Source organism: Corylus avellana, chromosome ca4, assembly GCF_901000735.1.
Source record: "Corylus avellana chromosome ca4, CavTom2PMs-1.0".
NCBI lineage: Eukaryota > Viridiplantae > Streptophyta > Magnoliopsida > Fagales > Betulaceae > Corylus > Corylus avellana.
Genome location: NC_081544.1, coordinates 36,446,751 through 36,453,267, shown reverse-complemented (window position 1 = coordinate 36,453,267; position 6,517 = coordinate 36,446,751).

The following is a 6,517-nucleotide window of genomic DNA, read 5'->3' as shown; positions in this document are numbered from 1 at the left end:
ATAAAAGTAAAAATAATTTTTGAGTGTTTTGTGCTTTAGGTTACTTGCTAATATTTTTGTTCTGAAAACAAAAAATCAAAGTGAGAAAGATAATAATTTAACAAAGAAAGCCTTGAGTATCTCACACACAAAAAAAAAAAAAAAAGGGCCGTGAATGTCAAAAATTGATCTTATACTGTCAGTCCCAAAAAAATTGCACAAAATGACTTTGTGCCGTTACTGAGGGATGGTTAGACGGCCACTCCCATGGGTAGTCTGTAGCTGACGGGTTACCCCCTCTGAGTGAGATCTGGTGGTTAATCATCAAATACCTTTAAATGCAAATCATTTTATGGTTAATACAACACTTTAATGTGATTGTCACATTAACACATGCGGAATGTATAAAACGGACTTGTAGCATTTTTTAGTGGTAAAAATGTATAGCCCTTTTAAAACCTAAAAGGCATTAACGGTGAGTAAAAGTTGAAATCAAAAGTTTTTATATTTCTATAGCATGAGTAATTCTACACACTCCCACATTTTCACTCTCACTCCTTTAGGTGTGAGAGTAATTTTAAAAGGAGTATAAAAGTAAAAATGTGTAGCATTTACCTCTTTTCATTTACATGCTATTATTATTCTATTCCCCTCATGCAAATGGAATGGAGCACGTGACATAGACGTAGCTTGATCCCTCACTCCCGGAAGGGGTTTAATTAGAAATGCATATGAAAACGGTTGAGCTGTGGTGAGAAAGGTATAAATCCTCACCGTCTCTGTTAAGCGGGCAAAGGTCAAAGGACATACCAATGGGCAATCAATCACCTAAACTAGCTGTAAAACACATATTAGTCTTTGTCTGCCACTTAAGTCCAAACTAAGATCCGAAGATCAAGTGGGTGATTAAGAAAGCTAAAACGCAATTATGCGTAAGAGAAAAGGAAAACCTCAATCTTAGATATAGGGTAAGGGTAGGACATCCTCGTAAAGATGGCCATCTGTTTCTTACTTTCCATCTGTTTCTTACTTTTCCATCCTTACACGATTCTTATACTCATATGGGCAGATATTAACTAACCAATAACTTTAAGTTTGAGTTTTTTCCATAAAAAATTAAAATTTAAAAAAAAAAAGGAGATTTTTATATTCTGACCTTCTTTTTTATTTTATTTTTTATTTTTTTATAAATTTCTTAAATTTTTGAAAAATCAAGTCTTATGTAGTAAGGGAACATAAGCAATAAGCTCCGACTCAAGTAGTCATTTCTAATTTACAAAAAAAAAAAAAAAAAAGAGAAGAAGAAGAAGAAGAAGAAGAAGAAGTAGTAGTAGTTGTAGTCATTTCTCTATACGAATTAGGAATTTAATACACTTCAAAAAACAAAATTAGGAATTTAATATGGGGACGGGACTGCATGAATTGATTTTTTTTTTTTTTTTTTTTTTTTTGAGTGGCCAATATCATAATAAAGTAAAAAAATTATGATTATTTTTGTTAATAAAATTTGGGGGTTGGGGGCCTCCCCCTCCCTGGGTTTGTCCCTACTTATGCGTAAGATCATTATTTTTCAAGTCCTCATTTCTCCATAAGAATCCTCCATATAAATTAGGTAGAAGGTGAAGCCATCAGCATAAGACTTATTATATAAATCACGGAAAAATGATATGCTCAATCTTATTTGGAGCACATCTTTCTAACATACACAAATAAAAAATTGTAGGATTATCAATGTGTCTCAAGATGTTTTTACATGCAACATCTTATAAATTTGGAAGTGTCATTGTTCCCATTTTTGATGGCTTTGTCGTCACTTGAACTATTTCAAAAAAATAAAAATAAAAAACAATTACAAAAAATTTGATGATGGTTTTGAAAAATATTTTTTGTTTTTGGTTTGAGAGATGAGAAGTGTTTTTTTTTAAAAAAAAAAATAAATGAAAATACTAGATTTCAATGGTTAGAAACTATTCATTTAAGGCGAGAGTTATGACGTTAGTCGTCTAATTGGCCACATTCATTAAACCTTTAAAGGCCGATGGCTGCGACCACCCTAAAAAAAGTGGGTGAAGATCGTAAATTTAGTTATTGACTTTATATAATTTCAAATGACTTATGTAATCACAAATTTAAGTACACCATCCCAAATGATTAAAAATAGGTCGTTGGAGACATAGTGTAATGTGAATTGCAATCCGACTCTTAGTCCCTGACTGTTCTAACTTCTTCTAATTTTGGGTGATGATTGATGGAAATTCTTGCTACAATTTTTGGTGGTTCTCACACCTCACATGATGGTGAGACAGTGAGATATATGTACAAAAAATAATAGCCTCCTCACTCATGTGTAAAGGTCACTACTAGTCTTGATTTTTTTTTTTAATTTTTTTTTTTATGGACATGTTTCGTATATCCTTATGAGTTATGATTATTAGAATTTTCAGAGTTTTGTTTGAGTTTTTTGTTTGAATAGTTATAAGAAGTTATTGATGTGATATAAAGATAAAATGAAGTTTAAATTTTTTTTTAACTAGAAAAATAAAAACAAATTTGTTTATATATATATATACTTTGTTTATTTAGAGAAATGAAAAAAAGAAAAAGAAAAAGAAAAAAAGTGTGTGATAGAAAATATTGGAGATGGCATTCTTTTGTTAAATGACAAGATTATCTGAGCGTATATAAAAAACTAAACTCGTTATATCTGTAATAAATACGTCCGCATCTTTTTTGATTTAACATCTTTGTCATCAACGGGATAAAATGCTTATAATGCAAAGAAAAGGACAAAAAAGACATTCAACATGAACCGGGAGGTTGCCATCTCCCCTTGGGCTTCAAAAGTGATTTTCATATCGTCCCCAAGAGATAATTCAATCGGTTAAGATTACACCTAATAAATCGGATATTACTTAGTTCGAATCCCTCTCCTTTCTTGTGCAAACATAAAAAATTTATTAAAAAAAAAAAGGGTGATTTTCATATCATAATTCCCTTAAAATATTAGCACATAATTCTTTGGAGGCGCGTGCAACTCAGTAGCTTTTGCCGTCACAGTTGTCAAACGGAGTTACGGAAAGCACAATCAGAATACGAAAGCTGACTCTTTTTTTAACGGAACCCGTATATATATATCACCTCTTCCTCAAATGTAGGGCTCCTGGTGACTACGAACGAAGTTGGCTCTTTCTTATTATCGACACCTACTTCAGCATTTGAAAAATGTTTTTAAGTAGAAAACAACATTGAAGGCCATGCGTGGCGTGGGTAGGTGTTCTTTTGCTTACTAGCTAGAAGACACTCCATCGGTTGCATGTATTTGCTATGATGTAAGCTGCCTAATTATTATAATAATAATTATAATTTTTTTTTCTTCTAAATAATCTCTTTATTATATCATTACTCTTTTTTCTTTCACCAAACCAATCAGCCCAAGGGATTTATAATCTTAGCCCCCCATCAATTCCTAAAGTAACCCTTACAGACAAGGAGGAATATATATATATATTGAAAATCGGATGAATATAGAAGTTTATAATCTTGTAATAATGCAAATATCTTAGCCATCTAGATTCTAGTGTGTAAGACATTCATTATGTTCTTTTAAAAATATAGACAAAATTGCCATTTTATAGCAGTTGACTAACAATATATGTACTTTGAATTTTTATAAGAGTAATGAATTATTATTGAATTTTGAATTAATGAAAATTTTAAAAGTTACACCATATTTATGAGGATAAAAGAAAGACACGAGTCCTACATATGACATTACTATTTCTGTAATAACCATTAGAAGTTTCGAATATAAAGAAGAAGAAGAAGAAAAAAAAAAAAAACAGAAATTTCAAACATTGTGTTTATATAATTTAAATGTTAATTTTTAAATAAACATTGTGTTCCTAATATTACTTAAATAATTAAACTATTTCCTATGAGTTTGAGCTTTTTGGACTATTAATAATTTAACATAGTATTAGAGCAAATATCATAGATTTAAATCTTGTTTCCATGCCTTCAATTTTAATTAAATATTTCATATATTGGGTCCCACTTATTAAAAGAAAGTTTGAGCTCATATGTGAGGAAGGATGCTTAAATATGAATTAAATTATTGGAAAAAGTCCACATACTCCCTCAAAGCTAACAAAAAGACAAAAATGACTATAAATTTTTTTCAATAAGGCAAAAAATATTCCAATAAATTTGAAAAAAAAAAATAATTAAATTCCATACCCTGATTTTTTTTTTTTAGTTTTTTTTTTAAAATTTTTATTTTAAGGGTATTTTCGTCATTAAGGGGGACATTGACAAATTATGGTAGTTTGAGAGGAGAGACATTGTCAATTGCATGGTAGTTTGAGGGGATATGTAGACTCTACCCTTAAATGATTTGATCAAACATTTTCTATGAGTTTAAGAAGTGGTAATTTAATATTTTGAACCTTAAAATGGAATGTGATAGTAGCATGCTTGTAGAAAATATGATGGTAAATATAGAGGTCAATAACCCTTTAGTGTTGGGTACACATGTGATGAGTTTAGTCGTTAATTTGTACAGGTGTGATGATTTTTTCTCCCTATAGCTAATGACCTAAAACATCACTACCTCTACCTTAATTGAGGTTAGTGATTTTTAAGAAAATAGATATGTTACTTAAAAGTTAAAATGTATGTGTCATGATCCTATAGAAGACCACTTTGCTGTGGGTTTCAACTCTTTCATTTTCTCTTGCCTTTCGAAAGTTTTTTGAAAGTGTTAATTTTTTAGCACATTTGTTAGTTAAGGTGGCTTCTTCTCACCTTATGTTAGTTTTCTTAATGGGTCTCCTATTCTTCTTCCATTTAGAAATACCCTATTTTGTAACTTTTTTTTTTTTTAAAAAAAAAAAAATTATAAAATAAGGAAAATTCTTTTAGAAATATTGCATAATAAATTTTATAGTTGATCTTACAGCTTGACCTAGATAAAGCTTTTTGGACGAGGTTTACTTCTAAAACCAACATAACAAACAAAAGACCGGATGTGCCGAATCATTAGGTTTTTGTTAATTATTATGTAAAAAAAAAAAAAAAAAATCAACTAGAAATAATGACTAACATATAATTTAATCAAAATTCATAAGATTTTGTGAACATCCAAAATTACTCAAATTATAAAGTGAAAGTGTCCACAATGGGCAGCTCAATCGGCTGTGGACCATGCTTTATGAAGTAGAGGTCACTAATTCAAATTCCCCCTCCTCCTTCTTGTGCAGACATGTCAACAAATATATATATATATATATATATATAAAGTGAAAGTAGCTAATCTAAGTAGTATTCATAAATATAGATACATGGTAGAGTCTACTTAAGAGAGGTTGTTAACATATTAATTAAATAATTAAATTTACAATTTTTATTAATTTAATATTTTAAAATAAATGATAATGGTATTAGAACAAATTATTGAAGTCTAGATCATACAAGGTTAATAACAATTAAAGAAAAAAGAAAAAAAACTGAAGAAGTATAAATAAGATTTGGCAAAGCCCAGACGATATGGCATCACACCTCGGTCCCCACCGGATCACAAGGAGAATATGACCCCGTACTAACCCCTCAAGTCACAAACCCCTCATGACACATGTGCTTCCAAAGTCATCTTTGTAACCTTCCGATTAGGATATAATAAACCTTGGCCAAATATTATTATAATCAAACTTTGGGCTAATTATTAACAAGAAATTTAGAGCCTCAGAGAGAGAGAGAGAGAGAGAGAGAGGGAGAGAGAAAACCCAAGAAAAAAAAAAGAAAAAAAGAAAGGGATTTGTTGTGCCTTGGGATGTTGATGTTTTTATATGCTAGGGAGAGCAGTGGTACCCTCATCAATAATTTGGGCAAAGTCCAAACAAGAAAAAAGTGGCTTTAATGGAAAGGGCCATCCATAAGCATTAGCCATTAAGCAAAGATTAGAGGAAATGATTCAATGGGATAAGAGAGGTTGAGAAGGAAAGCAGAGGTGGAGAAAATTTTTACTTAGTGGTAGGGTAGGATGCCCTTATCAACTTGGTTTAAGTCTGACACACCCTGGTTTGTGACTAACCACGATTTGGAGAAACAAGTTAATACTTGGATTATAATATTCAACGGCATCTTTTTATTTATTATCACAACACAAACAAAATATCCAATATCAAAATCACACTACCCTTTGAACGTTTCAAATTTCGAATATTAACAAATTGACCAAACATCGCCATGAGAAAAGTATATGTGAATATACCCGGAAAAAAAGGTAGCCGAAAAAAATGCTATAAACCAAAATTATAATCCAAAAGAAAATTGACCTTACATGGTTTTGTGCTCAACAAAGGTATTTTAATTAGATTATGAATTTGGGTTTTAATATATCATGTCCAAAACGAGGAAGAAAATCCCATTTAATGGAGGATTAAAAGATAATAACCCTAATAAATTATATCAAAAAAACCCTAATCAGGGGTTAAGGGTCAATAGCCGAATAGTATTAAGCCAGTAAATATACTAAAACAAA